We start from the raw sequence: 24,992 nt of genomic DNA, 5'->3' as shown, positions 1-24,992 counted from the left end.
CAAAGCTGCAGTGCCCCTGGCACAAAAGTAATCATTAAGAATACGTCTCCTCACATGATACATTACTCAAAACTCAGCTTTAAAAATATTTTGGCAATTCAGCCACTTTCTCCAAACATCAGCTTATGAGTTCTGAGAAAACACATATTTTCGTCTTGAAATAAACAATTTTGGTATCCATATGTTAATTTAACCAAGCAAAAAGTTCAAATTTAGAAGGATGGGATGCACATAGGCGAGCTACTGACAGGCAGCTGGAGAGCTACGGGAAACTTACAAACTACTTGTAAGAGAGGCCTGGCCTAATGTGTAGGTTTTTTACATGTAGATAAATCCAATAAGAAAAAAGTATCTGGCACAATGAAACCATGCACGCGGGCGTGTGCGCGCACACACACAGAACAGTACCCATTAGATAGAACATCAACTATACTTCTAAGACAGCACCAATATGCTATGTAGTTGGCAATACATCATGCACAAACATCCACCATATCACATGAGATAGACCAACCCACACAGCGACATAGCTCAAAGATACTCACAACCCACACCTCCAGGCATAGACTATCACTAAACGCTAGGCAAAGGGATTGTTACCATTCTGATAGATGCATAAGTATTTCATAACAGCTCTCTGGCAGGTCGCACTGACTTCAAAGTTCACACAACAGTAGCTCATCGAACACAGCACAGCACCCAACAAAAGATGGATCAGAACAGAAAAGCTGCACCATTTAATCACTCAGACTCTAAACTATGATGGAAACTTCAAAATCACATCTTGAGGAGACCCCAAAGAGCTGAACGTGCTTTTAGGACATACTAATAACAAACTATGCTCTATATAAACTCCAGTATCATAACGTAACAAAACATAAGTGACATTGACCAGTATCACTGTACCCCACATACAGGGACTGGAAGTAACCAACAAATTATTATGTTGACTTAATTCTGTTCATCTACATTGGCCCAACTGGAAAACAGAACATACCTAACATATACATTAGGAACACAGATCTGTACTAATTTCCCATTGGTTTAATAGAATTGACACACGTGCATCTCCTTTTGATCAATCTAACTTGCACTTTTCCCATTACTGCTCTTTTTGTGGCTTTTTTCCTAGACAGCCACCCTCACTCTCATATGACTCCTAATACCTTCATCTAACTTAAAGATCGCAAAGCCCACTCCTATTCCCTCACCGCTCCTGTCCCATGAGGTCCTCAGCAACTCCCCTCTTTATGGGGGAGAGTTCTAAAGGACAACACCCATCCTATTGTAACCTATAACTACATTACCTGACCTAAACATTGCTCACACCAATCAGGATTTGCGCAGTGTTGAGGCTTGGCACAACCAGAAACAAGAACATCATAGACACTGATGCCAAAGCATGAGGTATCTTCCCTTTACTCAGGTACATGATATTATTTAGACATGTCTTTAAGGCTAGCTCTGTTCTCACTGTCTACCTTCCTCCAACGGGACAAACCCGCATACAACCTAACGTTATACAGAGCATCTCAGATGCATCCAACATTGCAGAGATTTCTTCCAATTGATTACCATCAAACTCAAAGCATAATACCACCCCCAAAATAACAGACACTCACCAAACAGAACGCAGTAGACAAAGCCTTACATATATCCATTGCAGTTTGGACATTCCATATAGATCTTTATAACCAATTTTCCAAGCACATACGATAAGCATCTAAGATGATCCCCATGTTTCTAACTTTTGTTAAATATATTGAAGGTGGACTGAGGCCTGGTGACAAAGTAAATGGCAGATAGGTCAGTTCTGTCCTTCCCAGGTCCAGAATTGAAGTTTTAGCTCTGTTCAAACAAAATAACATCTCACGCATCATGTGAAACGTGTTCCATGTGATGTCAGATGATGCTAACTTGGTTCTCAGGACTGTTTTGCAGTCCAAAGTGGATTTGGGAGTAATTGACATACATTGGCAAGTTCATTTACTATTGCTTGTAGAGCAGCACCAGAGGCCATATGCATTTAAATACATCCAACCACCCTGTTCCTTCTGCTCATGTGCCTACTACATGTGACAAACAGTCCAGGAAACAAGTTAGCAAAGGTGCAATGCCTTCAGTAATAGCTGCCCTGAGAAATGACAATAATGTCAGTTTCCTGCACACTCTTATGCGTAGTCCCCACAAAAAAAAATCTCATGGACCAAACAACTCTACACTTCCATTTATATGTCATCTGGACTTACTTCATTCACATTTTTCTATGTACTGTGAAGCTCTTTAGTTCACTGAGGAGCAGACAACATAATTTTTGTAGCAATGTACAACTGCACCACACATATCATGAGGATGGCTCAATAGAACAAATCTTTTTTTTTGGGTGGGCAGAAAAGAATATATGGATCCAAACAGGGCCGATACAGATATAACCATCCAATTTCCTAGTATTTTCAATGGAATTTTTTGATCCACCATTATGTAGACAGCAGAGCAGTCATGGGGTTTTAATTATGTTTTTTTATCTTCATCCAAAGAGAGGAGGACAACGTCTCTGATATTTGTTATATATGTGGTCTGAATCTGATGATCATGGCGCAGATGGTTGAGTTCCAAGGATTATTGATTGTCCCATAACTTGCCTTTCTATGGTTTTTCTGAGATGGGGTAATTCAGAGACTTGTCAGTATTGTGCCAGGATCTTCGGGTTGGCTGATGGGTTTTCAGGTGTTGGGTTATAACAGCTACATTAGAAGATGGGGATATAATCCCTTTAGAATAAAGGCATTTCTCATGTTGATACTGTCTCCAATTAGTGCCTGGAGGAGTTGTATGCCACTGTGCTTGGTTCTTCAGACAAATTATATACATTTTTCTTATGATGTGATGAACTGAGGTTGTCATGCAGGGCACCTCAGTTAGACAATTCCTGAAAAATGCTAACAATTTCAAACATAGCCACTAAAAGCTTAGTTATAGACAACCCATTTGGGGAGAGGATGAGCGGGCGACCTCGAAGCTGGGGAACCGGGTTTCAGTCTCGGCAACAACGCTCAACATCCTGTGATTCTGGGCAAATCACTTAATCTCCCCGTGCCTAACAAAAATGAATGTGTCCTTCTGTAACGAAACTGGTGCTATGTAAAGCGCTCTGATACCCGATGTCTAGGGTCTAGATCGTGCTATATTAAACTCTAAAAAAAAACAAAAAAAAAAAAAAAACATGAAGATTAAAAGAAATTGTAAAGTGGGCAAGTAGGCACCGGATGAAAATAAGAGAAATGGCAATGTCCTTCGGCACACACCTCCGTACACAAAATGAGCGGCAGAAAGCAGTGCCCTCAAACACCGATTTCGCCCGCTTGCAGAACTCCACCGAATCTTGCGGATTGTTAAAGTAATTCCACGGAATTCCAACGAGTGAAACTCTGCAAGCTCCGCCCATCTCTTATTTACAGTACATCCTGTCATAAGTACATACCCATATTAGATGTACATTCCCAGGTTAGAATATGTGTCCACTGCTCGGAAGTACATACCGGACATCTAGCCATAAGTACATTGCCCAGTTACAAGGACATACTCTGATAAGAACATATATCCACTGTCAGGTGCATATACAGTATAAAGTGCATCCTTTCCTAAGTACATTCCCCAGTTACAAGTACATTCTCTGGCCACTACATATGCCCATTGCCCAGGTGCATGTACAGTACATTCCCTTGACAGAACACACGTGAATAGTATAGTGTATAGTATAGGGCCATTTGAATAGTATAGTGTATAGTATAGGGCCATTTGAAAGTACATTTCTAGCTCAACATCAGCTCGCCTTAATTAAGACTGAGTACTAAAATACTGTTTTATGAGAATACTGGCCATAAGGGACCCATTTAACACATGCTCGGTGTCCCTTCAAGCAGAAAAGGGGATATTTTCCATAAGAAAATGCTGATGAAATGCGTTTTCCCACAAACATGCACTCTTATAAGAATGTAATTTCTGTTAAAAAAACATAACTGGAGTATTTCATTCGAGGTTTCTCCGTCGCTACTGCCTGAGAGATTTAATACCGGAATGACAATGGGAAAGAAAGTAATGGGATGTGGGAGTGGATGAGGGGGCAGAACGATTAGTCTGCAGTTGTATAACCTTTTTATAAACGCTAGTAAAGTGTATTGCATGTTTAAAACATAAATTCACCTCTCCAGTTCTCGCTCACAAATAGCCACCACAGCTTCTGAAAATAATCCACATGTCTGTTTAAATGCAGAATGCCGTCCCCTCTCTGGAATAAATTCCCAAATTCAAGGACATTCATCTGCCATGTACAAATTTAGAAAGCTCCTGTGTTATATTTTCATTTGAGAACATCTCCTGCGTGTCGACACACGTCATAACAACTACCCACGTCTCAAGCACATCTGATCTTTAGTGCTACTTCCATTATTAGAACATACATTAAAGTAGAGGCGCTACAAAAGTCCCATTTGTGCACCTCTCTATAGAAGTCATTCACTCTATGAGAACATTCCCTGGACAAAAGCACTCCTAAACATTATGGCAACTTGTTCTTCCTTGCGAAAGAAATGTAATGTCCGTGTTGGGGACGTTCCACTGTAGCAAAAGCCAATCATGAACCCTTTTATTAACCAGAAATTACAGCAGTTAGATAAAAATATAGTAGAAACACAGATCTCGCTAAAAATATATTTCCAAACTTGCATGTGTGAGCATGCATGTGTTTCAGTTGTATATCTGGTTAGAAAAATTGTTCTGAAACCTCGACCTGTATAGCTTCACCAAATAAACATACAATAATGTATGCATACATGTGTGTGTACAAATTTAGGTGTGTATATGGCTATTGATGTGTGTATACATATATATCACCTACACTCTTGTACCTTCACTGACATAGACGACTGTATGCATACATTTGTACATTGATTTATGCACAGATTATATATATTCAAATATAGATATATGTGTACACATACGCATGTGTATTTATTTACATGTGTGAATGTTTGTGTCTAAATTGGTGTGTGTCTACATATATATACATATAATGCTATGTCTGCGTTAGTGTGTATTTATACATTCCTATTTTTGTATTGTTGCAAATATATGAATGTGTGTATTAAACATTTATGTATATGTATATATATATATATATATATATATATATATATAGGTATACGCACAGGCACACACAATATGTTCAATAACTTTATATGCATACATTTACATACATTTAGTGCTCCTGATTTCTACATCATGGTTGATGAAACAAAATGTTTAAAAGTGTTCTTGAAGTACGTCTTTAAAGTGAAACAGTTTACCAGCACAGTTCAATATTTAAAAGGATAAACATATATTTGTAGAATATGTGATGAGTGTGAAATGTTGATGTGCGCACATCTGCCACTCTATCTATTTTTTATATATGTGTATATGTCTAGGTGTATACACATGTATATATAGTTGTACATATATGTATGTTTAAATATATGTACACATACACATGTCTATATATATGTGTGTGAGTGTAAACATACTGACTTATAAGACTCCTTACAAGGAAAGACTCACAAAAATACAATAGACAGCGATACAATATTTTGCTCAAAACTGCACACACCGCTTATAGATTGTGCACAGAGCATGGATTTTCAGTCATTGATGATACATGACCATCCTGTAAATTAATTGCTGTCTATTCGTTTACTCATGCTTCATGCACCAAATACACTAAAGATAAAGGCGTAAAGCAGCTTTGGAGGCAAATCTCACTGTAATGACATTATAAAGTTTGTTTATAAATAAATGAAAGGCTGTAAAGTATTGGACTATGTATTTCTAGGTAAATAAACTTTCAGCGATGTAAAGTATCCCTGAAGTGAAATCAATCAATCAATCTATCAATCATCTATCTATCTATCTATCTATCTATCTATCTATCTATCTATCTATCTATCTATCTATCTATCTATCTATCTATCTATCTATCTATCTATCTATCTATCTATCTATCTACATGCTTGTGTGCAAGGCAGCATAATGCCTGTGCTGTACACGTACACTCACATGCAGATGTCCTTTACACTGTGACCTGGAAGACAGGCAGTGTCAGGGGGCGGGTCAGGGGTGAAGGGTGAACTCACCTGCGCGCTGCCGCTCCTCGCGCTTCTGCTGCCGCTGCTCCGCGCGCCGCTGCTCCACCATAGAAAGCCTACAGTGTGTGCTCTGCTCGGCTCCTCGCTCTGGTGAGGTATATAGTGTCTGCGCTTTGGCCCTGGGGCACCGAGCAGTCGGGCCGCCTCAGCTCCTGCCCCTGTGAGGGAAGATGCTCTACCATCACATGCACAGCGCTCCCAGCCGTGCACATGGCCAGTCCGGGGAGGGAGGGTGGTGCGAGAGGAGCAGGAGTGACAGGGTGACGGGGAGAGAGTGACGGGAGGGCGAAAATATAGGGATGTGGGATGTTGATGAAGTGGAAGGAGGGACAAGATAATGGTGCGAGGAGGATGGGGAAAGGGACTATCAATGTGTGGTACATTAGACGCAGGAGGAGTGATAGAGTCATGGAGAGGAGGAGGGAGAGGGACAGCGCTAAATGTAGGAATGTAGGATGCAGGAGAGGGGAAATGAGGGACAGTGTATTTGACAGAGAGGACAAGGGCGAGCGAAAATTAGGGGATGTGGGGACATACAAGAGTAACGGGGAGACGAGGAGGGAGACGAGAGAAGGAAACTAAAAGAATATGTGGAGTAAAATGAGTGACATGGAATGGAAGAGGGGGAGGAAAGGGGACATAAAGGAATGTGTGGTACATGAGAGACATAAGCAAGACGGGTTAAGGAAGAGAGTAGGAGGGGAAGTGAAACTCAGGAATGTGTGGTAAATAAGAGATAGGAAGAGTGTCAGGTATTAGAGGCAGAAGAGAGCAAACAAAGGGATGTGTGCTACGTGAGTGGCACAAGGGAAGGAAGGATTAAGGGCGAGAAACGATGGGGAAGGAAAATAAAAGAATATGTGAAGCACGATAATTAAAGGAGTGACAGGAGACAGATAGATGGAAGAGATTAGGAAGAGAGTGAAGGAATATAAAGAAATGCAGGGTGCTTGGGAGGCAGCAATGACACTAATGAGATAGGATGAAGGAGGTACAGAGAGCGTACAAATGTGTGGTGCCTGTGAGGTAGGAGTAAAGGAATGTCTGGTGTATACGTGGCAATAGGAATGAGTGAAAGAGAAGTAATGGACTGTGTGGTGGTGTATGAGAGATACAGAGATTGACAGTGCAATGGAGAGAGAAGGGAGAGTGGTAGAGGGACCAATGAAACATTGGGGCTTTGAGATGTAAAGGCGAGACAGCGTAATAGAGAGAAGCTGAAGATTCATAGTTGGGTTACTTAGCAGTAGGTTTCATTACACGGTTCATTGTTGCTCATTACGTCAATCTCAGAAACAAGAACGACTCAACTGGTTCGCTACGGGAGTCTCTGTTAGATCAAATGAACAACCATATTTTTGTGGTGGTTCCCTTTCTACTAGATTTCAGCTGATGGAATGCCAGTGGTTTGAGGGCAGAAGTTGTTAGCTCTTTTGGGGCACTGTCAGGCTGTCTGTTTTTTAGAGTGGAAATGATGCAAGATTGCGTCAATTTCCAACTATCCATGCGCCATAAATTCAGATAGGCTTTTTCAGACAGCCTGTTTGGTAAAGTTGAGGTGCGTGGACTACTGTAATCTAATTGGCTGGACTACTATTCTGTAACCATCTGGACTACTGTAATCTAATCTGAATTAGACTCCCCAAACAGGTCACTGATAGACTACATAGTACACAGAATCTGGCAAATGGAATGTGATTGAACCTATGGAAATATAACTATGTGCAACCTCCTTTGAAACACTCAAGTGGAGTCAAAACTCTGGTTCACTGCTCTTCCATTATGGTTCTGTTTAACCCGTTCCGTGTGCACTACCTCGCTGGTGCTGCGAACGACCGTTAGCCGTCATAGCCCCGCCCGTTTCTTTGAAACGTTCCGCACTGGCGCGGAACGTTCGAAGCAGCTAACAAGTTAATTGTCAGTCACATGTTGTTTCTACACACCACAGAATAGAGCATAGGGCAATGGGTTAGCCTTCTTCAACCATTGGCTCTCTTGCACTGTGAGTAATGGCATTTTTCCTACTCACATGTGCACCTAAAAAGAGGTGCACTCGAGTTCCAGAGTGTGTCGGCTAATACTTTACTTTGCAAAGGCTTATTTCTTTCAATTAGTTATCTTTTTAGGTCAAGTCAACTAGCACATGCACTGTCTGTCGTGAGGCATGTTGTGGTTTACCAAGAACATAGACCGGCTTAGAGCCCGTCAATTGCTTACCATTGGTTGGCTTTCCTTGTCACTCCCATGTGCAGGCCTCTTATTTGTGGCCCTGCTTGTCAATCTTGTGTTGTCCCTTACGTGGAACATTGCCTCTTTACCATCACTTTTATAGGCTGGCATCTCTGCTTCCATTACTAAGCATACAAACCACACTGTTGTCTTTTGAGTTGAGAAGTTCACAAGAGCGCATGTGTTTTGGAGCTGTCTCCATCCTGTACTTTCTTTTCGTGCTTGCTTTCTGTCACCTTGTCACACCCTGCTGCACTTGCCTGTGTGCTTCTCCCCATTACCTCGCCCCACCACCAGGGCACTCTATATTGCTTCTCTGACCTTCCCTCTCTCCTGTGTTGCTTATTTGTCCCTTCCGTTCTCCCTGTCTTACGCTCATATCTGTTCCTCCCCTCCTGTGTTGCTTCCGCGTCCCCCGTGTTGTTTCGGACCCACCCATTGTTTCCTTTCCCCCAAGTTGCTTCTGTTTCTTTCCCCAGGCTCCAGCTCACTTTAAAAAAACATTTTTCTTGTTTTAATTTCGTTTTCGTTGTCAATCCATTTCAGATAGGTAATTAAAAAGAAAAATACAAATCACCTGTGTAATTTTGTAGATGTGCACATGCCAGGGGGACGTGCCTACGAAATGACGTGGCTGGCTACGTCCAAGGCTTTTTTTCTTTCTTTTTCTTCTTTTTTTTTTTTTAGTCACAGAGCACAGGATTGAAAATGCTCTGCAGGGTGGTTAAAAACCATTGGTATGGACTATAGGTCATAATGGCTCTATATATTTTGTTTTCCTATGCTTGTTTATTTGTAGTCATTCTTATGTTTTTAAATCATGTCTTCGGATTACAATAATTGAAAGCCAATAGTACCTTCTTCCATATGGCAATAAGAATCACATTTATACAGATGACTTGTGCACTCGCAATTTACATTGACAGTATTAATACTGTATGTATTACAAAAGCATCACAATCACAATGGACGAAATTACGTTTTCTTTCCGTATGGGACGGAATTAAAACCGGCGGAGAGAAACCTTGCCATCTGTCCAATAGCCCTGAAGAAGCCTTGGGTTACACCCTGACGAAACACGTGTTGGCTGGGCACCTGAAAAACAAATAAACCATACGTGAAGAAAACGTCATTTCGTCCATTCTGATTGTGATGCTTTTGTAATACATACAGTATTAATACTGTCAATGTAAATTGCGTGTGCACAGGTCATCTGTATTATTGTTTCAAGGACTACGGTCCAGTTTGGAGGTTTTGGGTTATCCTCTCACCTGTAGCACCGTTCATTATTGGGTCTTGGTTTACACTTATGTTGCAATCAGAGGCGCCAATACTTGCCTCATCACTTCTAACCCTTTGCTTGTATTAAAGAATCACATTTTACTGAGACCTGTATTAAACCTAAAATACGTTTGTTTCTTTGACTGTTATGAGTACACCTAATTACAAGGAAGAACCATACTTTTCTACTAAATTATGTGAAATGGTTAATTTTTTTTAAACGTATAACTTGTATTGCAAATATACGGCTACCGTATTTAGGCAGCATGTTTTATTTTTTTCCTCATATTATTTTTGTGGTATATGCGTGCAGGGCTTTAAAAACATAACCATCGCACCAGCTTGCATCCCTTTGGCTTGTGTTTTTTTAATGTAGAAACGTTTTCAACAAGCAAAGTTAGTAAGCTCACAAATATGCCAAAATAATAGTCAGGATAACGAGGGTAGAGGACAGTGTCACTCATCAGTTAGTGGTATATAACAATAGAGAGAGGAAATGGGGAGGAAGAAGCAACATTAAGAAAATCATGAAAGTAAAGAAAGAATGAAGAAGTAAGGAAAGTATTAAAAGAACAACGATAACGGGATAGAAGTTAGGAAGGATTGACTGGAGAGAACGAAGAAAGGAAAGGAGGGAGGTTGGAAAAGAAAGAATGAAAGGAAGGTTGCGTGAAGAGGAGGGGGAGTGGGAGGACGGAGAGAAGAAGGAAGAAAGGAAAGCAGGAAGAAAGGAAGGGAGATAGGTAAGAAGGGAATCATTAAGAAAGGAATTGGTAGGAAGAAAGGAAAAATAAAGAGAAGAATAAGGAAGATGGAAAGAAGAAAAGAAAAAAGATAAAAGAAAGCTAGGTAAGAAGGAAAGAAGTATGGATGAAGTAAGAGAGATGAGAGTGATGGCGGAAGGGAGGGGGTAAAGCAGGATGGATGGGTGCATGGATGGATGGTTAAAGGAAGGGCCATATTATCAAGCCCAATATCGCCAATTTAGCGGCCGTTTTCGTCCGAAAAGCGGCGATTAAAATATCTCACTATTATCAAGGACATGCTAACGTGTGTTTACTTGAGTTGGCAGCCATTTTTACTCCACTTTGCATGTGAGCGATTATCGCTAATGACATGCAAAGTGGGTGTTCCTCTCAATCTCTGCATGGACGATGCCAACACAACATCGCACTATTTACAATGTGGCCCCAGCGATAAGAAAAGCCGTGTTAACCGCGGGTATCGCCGGATTGTACGCCTGCTTTCAACTTTACTTAGCTACCTTCACAATGGGAGGTGGATTGACAGCTTAAATCCACACTCCCCTATTAACAAGCTTCTCTGACATTATCGCTAGATTTCCCTCAGTAATTTTGATTATTGCCGTCTGTCCCTGTGTTTTACTTCGCTTAAGTGCTAAGCGTTGCTGATATGTCGCTAATACGGCAAAGTAAAACAGCGATAGACGGTAATATTTAAAAATGCGCTATGCGCATTTAGCGATAATCATCGCTTGTCCTTGTTAATATGCTCCGAAGGAAGAATAGATAGAAGGAAGAAAGGATATAGGAAGAGAGAAACAATTCCTATTAAATGGAGAAAAATACATATCAAATGAAAAGCAACACACGTACAAATAAATAGAAAAATGAACAAAGTGGATGTTAACAATTAGGCTCTGATTATGAGTTCTGCAGAATATGGGGTGAGTAAATATTACACACTGGAATTACTGCCCAACTTGGAATCCTGATCCACACACAAACTTCCCTTGGTGCCTTGTTCAAAATGTATTTAAAAAAACTTGGAGACAAACCCTAACAGGGTCCCTTAACTAGTGCAAAAATGGGCACAAACGGCATTGGTTTGATTTTTATAGTAGCACCTAAAAGGAGCCACCTACAAATCGCGCTTGCTTGCTTCTGAGGTTGCTGTTACCACCAGCTTTCCACTTGTGGTAACAACATTTTAAATTAATTAAAAAGAAGTACTTATATGAGGAAAGTGGATGGAAGTAGAACTAATGTTAATCACAGTTTGCAAATATTCCGACAGTGCATGCCGAACCCTTTTTTTACACTTGTAATGGTTATTTCCTCCCTTTCTCACCCAGGCTCCCTCACCCCTGTCCACTTCTCTCTTCCTCCCCCTCCCTTTCCCTTTTAATTGTAACCTGTATGTTTGACAAAATGCTAATAAAGATATTTAAACAAAAAAATGAGGAAAGTGGATGGAAGCAGATCTGTTTACAAGTAAGATTCCCATGTGTCCACTTTGAGCAACTGGTAGAAATGCTACTTCGGCAGAGTATTTTTCCACTTGGGACAACTGACCCGGCCTAGCTGTGCACACAGACAAAAGACAGCAAAGGCTATGAGGGACCGGTGTGACATGTACTCTCTCCACCACCACAGGGGCTGCAACTTCAGTCATTGGTTTCAGACCTGCTGGTGAAGTCTTGGTATTGCACAAGGGTGGATTATGCTGTTTTCCCCATTACTCATGCAGTATTGTACTGGCCTTTGAACTAACATTTGTATATATGAATTTATGCAGAATGTTATTTTTGCACTTGTCATAGTGTATTTGTAGCTTCAAACATTGGTACAAGATTGACCAATATGTCCTAGGTTGTCTGAACATGTAGACAAGAAACTATTACAACGGGATAATAACCTCTGCAAAATATTGATTCCCTTTTTTTCAGCCGACTGGTGTTTACCTAGTGAAACGTATTGCTCAGGCTTTGCAAATGCTACAGTATAATGGCAACAGTGCAACCAAACTGCAGCAGTTCTGGTACAATATTTGTAAATCGACTCAAGGGCCTCATTTCCTCCATAATGATGGTATCAGAACTTCAGCAATCTTCTGAAAGTGGGAAAGCATTCCGAGATGCATATATTTGCACATTCCAAAAGATAACAGTTTTAGAGACTTCAGCCCTTTAGTAAGATTGTGCGGTAGTGCCACCTTTTTGCACAGCCTCAATATAAAATCTATTTTGGGACTGACAAAACCAAGCACATCTCAATTTGCTTGGCTTTGTAAAAAGAAAAAGTAATGCAATGCAGCGCATAGCGCTGCCTTGCATTCCCTTGGCTATTCCCGTGCATCCACCTATGTATTTTAACACAACCCCATATTTAGAAAGACTTGTAAACATGGGTTTGCTCCAAATTGGTGTGCCTACCTGAGGCTTGCGTAAAGAGGAGAAATAACTTTAATCCTCCTCATTTTTTCCTCTTTGCATGCCTGCTACATTCTACAGTATACATACAAAGAAAAAGGAAATAGCCTCAAAGGCTAGTTTTTGTACAGGCAGTTACCCCTTCCTGCATAAAAACTATCCTGACCGCAACGCAGGCTCCTTTACGACATGACTGAAAGGCACAAGTGTGCAGCTGTAGGAGAGCACAGAACTGCACCATATCTTGTGGCACAGCTCTGTTCTTTCACTTTCACGCAACGCAGCATAGAGCAGCGCAGCAACTATACTTGCTGCACAGGACACAATGAAAGGATAATTTTAAGAGATGAGCTGCAGAAATTCTGTGTTGTTGATAGATTCAGCTTTAGGTACTCAAAATCCCTGGCATCTCTTCAAGCAGTAGATATCCCCCACCAGGAGCATTTATGTTTATCTGAGGTCACTGGGGGATGATGATGCCATGCTCATGAAGTAGACTATTCAGTGATTGCATAAAAAGACTGAAAAGTACGGCTAACTGGATTGACGATTGGGTTACCCTATGGATTGTAGGAGTAAAGGGGTTCTGGAGGCTGGCATTTCACCAAACTGTACTGAAAGTAGACAATCATGCCCTAACCTCAATGTAAACTTCGAGATGGGCAATAGTGTCCCAATATCCATCCTGACAAACATCACTGACATGTCTACTGATACCAATGAACTGACTTGTCACTGTTCAGCTCTACCTGAGCATTGCCTACCACTTGAAGGCGGAGTACCTAAAGCCAAAATGGCAGGTCCTCAACCATTTTGGCCTACCTGTAAGTGCAAGGTAGATGAATAGAACCCAAAGTGAAGAACGAGAAGAGCGTAGAAAAGACAATGGATTAATGAATGAAAGATGGTCAAAAGCAGAAACATGTATTAAAAGAAAAAAAAAAAGAAGAACGAAAAGGAAGAAAAAAATGATTATAGACGTACGGAAGGAATACTGAGAGTAAAGAACACAGTATAAGAAAAAGCAGAGTTGAAACAAAAAGACAAAGAAACAAAAAGAATGAAAGAAACAAAAAACTGAAAAAAGAACAAAAAGGGAAGAAAATGGAAGAAAAAGAAGCAAGGAAAGGCAAAGTAATGAGCTGGAAATTGGAGAAGAACATGATAACAACAATTAGAACATAAGAAACATAAAGAAAAAAAAAGGAAACCAAAGAAAAAATTAAGACAAAAGAAGAAAGTGATAAAGAAAAAAGTAAGCAACCAAGAGAAGAATATAAAAAGTGAGAAGTACAGAAATGTGGAAAAAATATGTAGACCTAATGAAGCTAGAATCGAAAGAAATGATCGCTGAAGTGCTGTCAGACGGCCCTCATTCAGAGAAGCAATCTCACCTCATGTGCCTCAGCCAGGAAGCGGCGTGTCTCTGAGGAGACTCCGTGGCCCGGGGCTGTTTATGCCCCCAGAGGACAACACTCACTTATTGTGTTTTCTTAGTACAAACCTTTCCATGTTTGCGTTCTGGCAATGTTTTTCCAGTCACTGGGAAGATGCATATAAAATGCACTCTACAGTGGTGAGCGCTCCAGCGGTTAGTTTTCCAGGTCACGGAACGTGACCATGTGAAGCCTTTGGAAAAAGGAAAGGTAACTTCACAGAGACCTCTGCGTTTGCCCGCACTATGGGAAGAGCCCCACACTTTTGTTGCTTCGCCATTAATCGTTTATTCGAAAGGGGAACTGAATCCCTCATACACACCCACTGTCTTTTAGATGAATAAATACTGCTGCATCCGTGGCCCTTTTTCAGAGAACCATTCACAGTCATCCCGCTGTCGCCTTCTTTTGTCCATCGACTCTTTCTCGAAGCGCTACAGAGGGGACAGGGAGAAGGAGTCATTTTAGCGCTACACCATTCTTCAAAGAGGCATCTTTATTCATGAGCTGTCTTACAAAGGCATTCAGAACAACAACTATGATTACATAAGGTACAGGAGAGAGGTCATTTGACTGCCTAACATCAAAATACAGCCCCAAACTAACAAATCGTGGAGAGGGGTGGGGGAGGGAGAGAAATAGTGAAGGGAAAGAAATGAACACCATTGGCAACTGAGAACATTTTGGACCCCCAGTTTGTTGTGTAATCTTAGTCTCTGGTTCAGCTCTACAAGGTCTGTTTTCACACCCACGGGTGACACAAGTGAACTTAATCCAATGCACCCGCGCTGCATGTGAAAGACAGGTTATTGTAACCCAGCAGAACCCACCCAGTGCATAAATGAGGTGGTGTCAATGCTTTTGGGTTACTAACAGGGAGCAGTGATAATCTAAACAATAGTTCATTAATGATCACTTGATTTCAACACACTTATTTTAAAGTAGAGATCTACAGCACATAATATTGGTAACAACACAGAAGGTAATAAAAAGCACCACATTTTTCAGGGGTGGTTCCTTTTCTAGGGCGTACAGACGTTGGCCCGCTACTCAGTCAGTGTGAGGCCCCAGTGAATGATCATTTTTTAAATGAAAAATTCTGCTTGTGCTCGCTACGAAGGTTTAATGAATGATGTGAACTTTGGAGGTAGTACAACAAGGCAGAGAGGGAGGACCAAACCGCTGGTGATCGGAGTGACATCAGCTGAAGTCCAGTGCGCATGTTGGGCTGGACAGGTCTCTGACTGGGGCCAACTCGACATGCGCACTTCAGGACTCGTATAAGTGCTCTATTACAGAGTCAGGGGTAACTCAGCACATCCTCCCTGGTCTCTTTTGGAGCGCTAGGTTCACCTGACCGAACCAATCTTGCTTTGCTCTCCAAAAGGAGAGTGACTGTATTTTCTATGCAACCGCAGTACCCAGGCCCGAAGCCATCTGAGTCTCTGCCAGCTCTGATAATGATGCATCTTCTCTATGCATAGAGTCTGCTTTCCTTTCCTGCTATTCTAGGCAGCCTGTCTGCAAACACACTCTGAACCAGATCATTTATATTTTTGGGAAAGTTTCTTACATATTCTTCCGCATTTGTCAAATTAGGCCAAGTTATGTTTGTGGTATTATATAGCAGGTACCTAGCCACCGCCAGCAGAGTGCTGCACATAGTATAATTAATCAGCAATAATTTTTTTTAAATCTTCCCGTAAACTAATGGTTTTAAGCAGCATAACGTCGGTGGCTGCCACAGATGTGGATACATATACAGGCTCCCTCATATTTGCATGCAAACACACAAATATTCTTGCGTTTATGAACATATATAGAAACAAAAGACATACACACAGACACACGTGCAAAAACACGTTTTCCAAACCTGTATGAATAAACAAATACACATGTTGACGTTGGGGTCATGATCTCAAAAATGGGGAACCAGGCTCATATCATATCCCAGTCTCGGACATTGTGTGATTCTAGGCAAATCTCTTAATCTCCCTGGACCTCTGATTGAAGAGAACATGTAACATGGCCTGTTTCTGTTGTAAAGCGCTCAAATGTCCTTGGGGTAGGTTCTCGCAAAATAAAAACTGCAAAATATGAACATCTAGTGTACATATATTATAGACACATGCTCACTCTTCCTTGAGCTGAACCACACGCCTCTCTCCCTGCACGTTGCAGATGCAGCACAGATGGCAAATAGAGGGGCCGATGTTACCATGAGATTCCACAGCTTACTTCACTTGTATAGGACTCTAAATATTGGCTGGGGCAAAGAGCGGGGGCTTTGATGGGATAGTGTGCAATGCCATCTTCAGCAGCTATGCAGGTGCCATTTGGTGATCTCGTTGCACTTCCCTTGCTGCTTGTGTAATGCATACACAAAGCAATTTGAGTCCCGAATGCTAATTTCACAGTTTTATATTTTTAGAGAGTTTTTGTTCAGCGCCAAAGGTAAATATGTTTAAACAGAAGGCATTGTCAGAACAAACCATTAAGAGAAAAGTCACATGCTCGCTAAGAAAGTATTTAATTAGGAGGGTGTACTACTGAAAATACAGGTAGACACCAGTGCCTGTACAACATTATGAAATGTTACGTTTTCTTTCTGGGTGTCGTGTTCATCCAGCCCTGTTTTTACCCCTCGCATACTAGTAATAATATTTTTTCTTTCATCATGATAAATGCAGGACTAGTAGAAAGTGAAGTTATAAACAACTATATCTATGAACACACACACAATGCAGCTTAATTCTATAGATAAGGGAACTAAATCATCGGAGAGGAGCAGTGGCCCACAGGGTGAAGACACCCCAAGGCACTACATACATGGAACAACACACGTCACAGTGAGTTCTTACCAGATGGGAAGCACACACACAAGTGGAGTGGCGCACCCAGAGTGCAATGAACCAACGAGCAAATGAAAACACTGAAAGGAGAGAACAATCGTGTATTCTCATCTCAACACAAGCACGAGCTGTTCTTCATTCCACACACACACAGTCTAGTCGAAAAAATAAGTATATCGTACTCTGTCTAAAGCAAAAAGCAAATTCTCTCTCTCAGGTTCTTTCCCATTTTGTACATGGATGTAGCTGTCAATGTTCACTCCCCGACCACTTATATTGTTATTATTTATATCATTATTATAATTATCAGATGACATTGAATTGTATGAGGGTGACAGAAAAAGAGTCAGAGGTCAATGCAAACGAAACACTTAAAATTGACAAAGATGAGACTGGCCCCAAGAAAAATGCATTGCACCACCGAGGAGAATTGAAATGCTTGCCCCCCCTTAATTAGCAACAATATTTATTTTGTAAAATCAAAGCACTACCTATTCTGGGCGGTAAGAATAACATTAATTAAAAATAAATACATTTAGATTTCATATGTTTTAACAAATATAACAAATAATCTTAATTTTAAAAAGTTAAACCCACATATATAATATAATTTAAAATTTATTTAAAAATGTACCATATATATATATATATATATATATATATATATATTAGATCCACAGGTTGCTTGAAAAGCATAAAGGACGCACTCAGGAAAATGCAGCAAAAAACAGATTTATTATCCGAGCAACACGCTACGCGTTTCGACAATTGGAGACAAACAATTGTCGAAACGCGTAGCGTGTTGCTCGGATAATAAATCTGGTTTTTGCTGCATTTTCCTGAGTGCGTCCTTTATGCTTTTCAAGCAACCTGTGGATCTAATTTGATTTTCGGCTTATGGTTCGCCGGAGTTTGGACGCCACCTGACTTGGGAGTAAGGATCCCGGAAGAACCCTTTGTGCCTGCCTGTATATATATATATATATATATATATATTTATATATATATGCTTGACGCTCCCCAGATGCACCGAACAAGCAGCACTCCCAGGAAGAAAAACGGACACCAATCCAGTAAATTCTGCAGCAAAATTTATTTTTTATTTTTTAGTTAATGCAGTGTCAAAGGTGCCGCGATATATATATTTATGAAGTGAAGACTACCAACAAGCCGACACATTTTTGGGAGGAATTCAGAGTAATGAATCTGTCATCCAACCAACAAAATTTCAGATAGACCCGGGACGAGGGAGAGGAAGGGGCTTTACAGGACGAGGCAGAGGCAAAGCAACAGGAGAAGCAACATCATCCGCAAACAAACCAGGAGGGGCGGATGGTGGAAGAGTGGCTACAGCCCCAGTGGGAGTAGAAACAAGGGGCCAAAAGAGACGAGACGAGGAAAATGAACTGCAAAAATGTAGTAAATCTTTCTTTACATACTCTGTCTGTTGTTGAACTTGATGTTTTACAGTATGGTCTCTCATTCTGCCTAACCACAACTCTCTCATACCCCCAAGAAAGAATTGACTTATTCTATTTCACAAGGAAATTATGGCTGCCCAAGTGGCATAAATTAAAAGTGAAAAATACTACATTGCCGAAGGAAACCAGTATGCCCAGTCCAGTGCCTGAAACCATCAATGAGGTGGATACCTTAATTGCACTGAAAGAATTAGAATGGGATACTGAAAGCTTGGGCTCTATTGATGCTCAGTCACTGGGTTTCAAAGTGGATCTAAGTTGTTCGAACAGTTTTAAGCCCAAGTCTGTATTTAACCCAACCTTACCTCCCTGTGGTATTGATACATTTGAGACTCTTGTTATCAATGAGTTAAAGGGTTTAGCCAAAAAGAAAAGATGGGCCAACGATAATTTAACCAAACAACAACGTCTGGCCATATAATCTTTACAATCGGATGCCAACATTGTAATCCGCCAGTCGGACAAAGGGGGGAACGTTGTTATACTTAACACAGTTGACTATATACAGGAAGGGTTGCGACAGCTTGGGTGTCAGGACTGTTATGAACACGTTACTAGAAATACCATAGATGATTCTACAGCTGTTTACTATACTATGCTTAAAAAATGGCATTCGACTGGCATCTTGGAATGGGATGAGTACTCCTTTCTTTTAAACCGTAATCCCAAAATTGCAATTCTCTATCTCTTCCCCAAATTACATAAAGATCGTGTCAAACCACCGGGGAGACCCATTGTATCTTCAATGGGCTCCCTGTTGGAGAAAACTTCCAAATATATTGATTTGTACTTACGTCCTTATGTGGAGGGCTTACCATCGTACCTCAGGGACAGTAGAGACTTCCTTAGCAAAATTAGAGATTTTGAGTGGGAGGAAGATTACATCCTGATCACCTTGGATGTCTGCAGTCTCAATACTTCAATTAAAAATGCAGATGGCATTGAAGCCTGCCGTAAGTATCTTAGCTCCCGCTCCATCTCTTATTTAAAACACACTGAGATGGTGCTACAGATTATGCAGTTCTGTCTGGAGAACAATCATTTTGTTTTCAATGGTACCTATTACAGGCAGAAGCAGAGTACTGCTATGGGCACCTGTTTTGCTCCCAGTTTTGCCAACTTGTTCATGGGCATCTGGGAGCAGCAGGTGTCCAGGTAGCAAAGATTGTATCGCAGCCATGTTAAATTATGGCTGCAATACATTGATGATTTGTTCATCATCTGGGAAGGAACGCAGGAACAAGCCAACAAATTAATCTTGGTTTTGAATGAAAATGAGGTGAATCTATCTTTTGAGGGCAAAATGAGTGTTGATAACGGGAAACATCCTTTACAACGCAACTTTTACCACACAATGCCTTTACAACGCGGTATTTACAACGAATACCTTTACAACGCATTGGGCTGGGGGGTGCTCTAGGATAGGGAATAGATTTAATTTACTATCCAACACCTTCCCTAGTATCCACGGGGACTGGAGTTGGAATAGTAAATTAAACTATTCACTATCCAGCGCCCCAAAGCACTATGCGTTGTAAAGGTATTCGTTGTAAATACCGCGTTGTAAAGGCATGCGTGGTAAAAGCATGGGTTGTAATGTCATACATCCGTTGATAACATCGAATTTTTGGATCTACATATAAAAGTAGTGGATCGCAAGCTTGTCTCTAAACTTTATCGTGAGACCACTGCTGGCAATACTCTGCCTCATGCAGACAGTGGGCAGCCCAAATCCCTTATTCGCAGTATACCGTTTGGGGAGTTCTTCCGGGCTCGAAGGAACTGCAGCACAGAGGGCGATTTCAATCTAGAGGGTGCGTGTATGACTGAACGGTTTTTAGAGAGGGGTTATAATCCCCAGGTGATTAAAGATGCATTCCTTAAGGCAAGCAATTTTACTCATGCCGAATTATTGACACAAAAAAGAGAGTCAAGGAAAGCGACCAGACCATTAGATTTATCATCATCTACCATTCTAGCTCATGGCAAGTTCGAAAATGCCTTAATAAACATTGGAATGTTTTAAGAACTGAATCTACATTGGAGGATGCTATAGGTCTTGCCCCTAACATAACCTATAAAAAGGCAGACTCACTTAGGGATAAGCTGTGTAACAATGATGTATCTAATGTCAAAGGTAGCCCTGTTGATGTTCAAGGGTTCTTTACATGCATGTCATGTAAAGCTTGCAAATTTAGCTGCAATGTAAAGAATGTCTACTATCCTGTAAGTGACACAGTGAGAAGTATAGAGAAACACCTTACTTGTCTGTCTGATCACTGTGTCCATGAGTTAGTCTGTCCCTGTTCTAAGAAATATGTGGGCAGTACTATGTTTCAGGAAAAAAAAGTATACTTGAACACATGAGGGCTATCCAAAATAAAGACAAACTATCCCCCGTAGCAAGACATTTTGATGAACTGCATAAAAGTAATTGCAATTTATTGCGCTTTTTTGTTATCGATAGAGTTACAAGTACGAACAGGGGAGGTGACAGGATTTGCAAATTGCGACAACTCGAGTCCAGATATATTCTGGATTTGGACACCATGATTCCAGGGGGCTCAACTCTGAAGAGGAGCTGTCCTGGCCCCTAGGTGACTAGATTCTCGTTTGGATCCTTTGCTGATAATGGAGTATGTGTATAGAACCCCCTGATGTTTGATGCAAATTTTGAATCTCTGCAATTTTTGAATTTTGTTCTATGCCATAGTCCTAGCTGGACCTATAACATACATACATATATGTCTGTCAGTAATCTCCTGTATTGTAATTCTGTAATATTTTAAAATCTTTTTAATTCACTGAAATTCATACTACCTTTATGTCCCTAACTCGCATTTGGCCTATAGATCCTCTTCTTGAATCTAAAGGTCCCTATTGTTGTTTGTTTTTCTGTACAGGTGATGTCATGTTCTGGATAAATTATGTAGTCCAAAGAGAGATGAGGAATTGGCTGCCCACTGGGGCTTTATTTCACACAGGGTTTTATATACCCACTTGGGATTTATGTATGTCATTCGGACGCTATCAAGAGTCTTTGATTGTATTACTCGGACTACTATATGAAAAACCATCGTACTCACCTTATTGAAATACGGAAACTTAAGTATTATGAATTGTATTTATACCTTATGTCTATTCATGAGGAATTATTATCATGTATTTTCTATGGTGGAGTGCCATTTTCGTCTTGATCAGAAAATGAAATTTACACGTTTCTTAGTTGAACAATGATATGTGTGAGTTAAGGGTGGAGACCGGCACATTTACTCTTATCAGTCATTGTGAGCGACATATATATTTTTATAAACCAAGCTGTGTTTGATATATCTCTTTATTTGTCACAATGACTATATAATGTCAAAGCGATTCAATGAAACCACTATAAGATGGCCGACACAAGTTTGGGAATGGTAGTTCACTTTTTGTTTTCATTGTCACGTTTCTCGTACTTTGTATAAATGCACAATCTGTTTCACTTCCTATTACCCGTGAGCAAGGCGGTTGTGCCGCTGAAATGCGTAGGGTATTTTTCTTGGCTCCTATGCTGATTAAATAAATCCATTTTCAACTGGATCTGGGACTGGCATTATTCATTTGGAAGGATTGCACCTGTGCATGTTTGCGCATGGTGAGCGAGTATTTATGTAAAGCACTAACGGAAGCAATTTTAGCAAAATACTTTACTTGTGCTGACCCCCCCTTTGCACTGACAGACGCGTTTCGCCTACGGCTTTTTAGATGTCAGTTGCCCTGTGCAAACCCCGCAGTATTTCACATCGCCTTGTGTCACATGATCATACCAATAACATTAAAGATGGACTTACATACATTGTTGTCAAAATTCAAGGTGGCCATCTTTCAGTATGGTTGTTATCCCACAATTGTTATACCACCACAAAATAATGTGCTTAAAGTGAAGTGAAAATTAAAATCATATATACAAATAGGAGACATAATTCATTCATTCAGTATTTGCCTTAAATAAAAAGTAATTTGACTTTGTTAAAAGCCGTCATTCTTTGTAGAAATTACTTTGAGGCAAAATACTATAGGCTATTTTGTAAAAAGAAAACTCTTTTGTGGAATCATATATTCCTCCTTTTGTATCACAATTGAGCCCTGAATGGGCAATTTTACCATCAGTTCAAGTGGATTGATCCTTCTATATCAAAATTAGGTCCTGAATGGGCAATTGTAACATCAGTACTAGTAGATAGGCACTCTATATGTGTATATCTATGATTACCCCAACCCTCAAGTTGACTGTCTTCCTCACAGACGGGTGCCTCTACTACTCCAAATGGACCCACAATTCTTCGTCATTGTTGAGCCCAATGGGAGCCTTCGTTTGAAGATCTATAATATATTTAGACTCTAACACCCGCAATTTCCTTGTCCTGTCACCTCCTCTCTCTCCTCTCTCCACTTTATCAATACAGTAAAACTTCAAGAGTTCACAATTGCTTTGATGATATTGCTCAAAATGGCGTGCAACTGTGTAGGTAACAACTTTGTTTGTTATTGTGCGCAGTGCGCATATGCTCGGGGATCGCTTTTTGGCTGGGTGTATTGTGCTCCCTATTTAACGTTTGGTGCAAGGGTACTCCAGGAAGTACACTGTAAATTCTGAATTACAGTTAAGGAGTTTTTTGATCCCCTGGCCTCCCCCTGAAAGTGGTGGCCTTATTGCTATTTTTACAGGCCTTACAGCGAAGGCACAGATAAAAACCCACAATGTTTATTTTACTTTTCATCTTCATTGATGGATCATAGTGACTATGGATTAAATGATCACTAAGTGATTGGCAGCGTTTGTATGTAATTAGAGGGCGGGTCGGGAGATGATGTTTAACCACTTGGATGCTAAGGTGTTTTATGGCTTTGAATGTAATTTCCATTGAAGTCAATGGAAACTCCATGACGAGCTGGGCTCGTCATGAGCGTCGAAGGGGTTAAGGATGTTATCCGTCTGTAGGGTATGCCAGTTTTTCTTAAAAATGTGTACACTAGATTTATCGTTGTACGTTATAATTATTCTGGCATGCTCACACTTTAGTCAGTTCAAAATTAAAAACAAACAAAATATCATATATATAAAAATGTATAAAAAATTGAAATACAAATATATTTAATATAAAAAATAAAAAAACAACATATTATAATGTTAAATATATATCACAAATACCTACAAATATTATATTAAATAAAATAAAATAAAAATGTCCAAACAGATATTTTTATTTAGAAATTATTGCTTAACAAACACATTAATTTTTACGTACATTTAGGAGCCGATTCCGATTCGGGAAACAAATCCGTACGACGATTCGTATTCGTAGCCGTTTCCGTACGAATCGTAGTAATCTGTCTGAATCACGTAGTACGATCCGTAGGTCAACAGTCCCTCCAAATCCTTGCGGTGTACGCACCGTACACCGAAGCACTGTACGCCTGCAATCATGGGGTGTACGCACCGTACCCGAAGGGTCCGTTCCGTACGCATTACGAGGCGAATTCAGCTTTTCCGGACATTTTCAGCTCCCGTAAAAATGGAGTCGTACGGAGTGGTGTCCATACGAATCGTACTTGCTGGGTCGTAAAAGGCTGCTGCGATCCGTACGAACATCACATACAGCGTGTTCCGAGTGCGATCCGTACGGTTTATTGAATTGTGCGGTCTTTTGTACGATTCGTACGGAGAACTGCATTGAGTGGACATCGTACTACATCGTACGTACGGGTGCGGTTCTGCGTACGAATCATACGGAAAAAAAGCTCCGTACGGAGATTCGGACTGGATTTTAACGAATCGGAATCGGCCCCTTAGTCTATTTACTTCCTACCTATAAAATCACACAACTCACAACCCACATAAAGAGAATTTATTTGCTTAATTAACATAGTTAATTATCAATTAAACAAATATTATTGATTAAAAACAAATTAAAACACATACAATGTAATTAACTTCCCACCCTTTACACCTATAATCCCCACAACCCTCACCTACAATTAAACTGTGAAAAAATGAATTACCGAATATGTTAATATTTAACAGCAAATTATAAAGTACAATGAATTTTCTCCCCACTTCTCACCCCTATAAACTTAAAACCTACACCAAAAAAATATGTACACAATTACCCTGATTAATTATCAATGTATTAATTATTATTAATTATCAACTAATTATGAATTAATTAAAAATACATTACTTCCTACCGTTCACCCAAAAAACCTCACAACCTGCAACTAAAACTAATTACACAATTTCCATATTTAATTGTCAATTAATTAATATTATTTAATAAATAATTATTAATTAATTAAACATAACTTACTTCCCAACCTTTACC

The 24,992-nt window shown here is 40.2% G+C and overlaps 1 protein-coding gene across 3 annotated transcripts in view; it reads right to left on the bottom strand.

Annotated features, from left to right (window-relative positions):
* Window positions 1-24,992, bottom strand: part of PRR35 (proline rich 35) — a 196,659-nt gene that overhangs the window by 145,943 nt on the left and 25,724 nt on the right. For all 3 annotated transcript variants that reach the window (XM_078663058.1, XM_078663057.1, XM_078663059.1), the window contains exon 2: window positions 14,620-14,731. The gene's annotated coding sequence lies outside the window, so the exon portion shown is untranslated. The remainder of the gene's footprint in view (window positions 1-14,619; window positions 14,732-24,992) is intronic.

Source organism: Lissotriton helveticus, chromosome 10, assembly GCF_964261635.1.
Source record: "Lissotriton helveticus chromosome 10, aLisHel1.1, whole genome shotgun sequence".
In the NCBI taxonomy this organism is placed as follows: Eukaryota; Metazoa; Chordata; class Amphibia; order Caudata; family Salamandridae; genus Lissotriton; species Lissotriton helveticus.
Note: the sequence above shows the minus strand (reverse complement) of the source record. Positions and strands in the feature narration are given on the sequence as shown.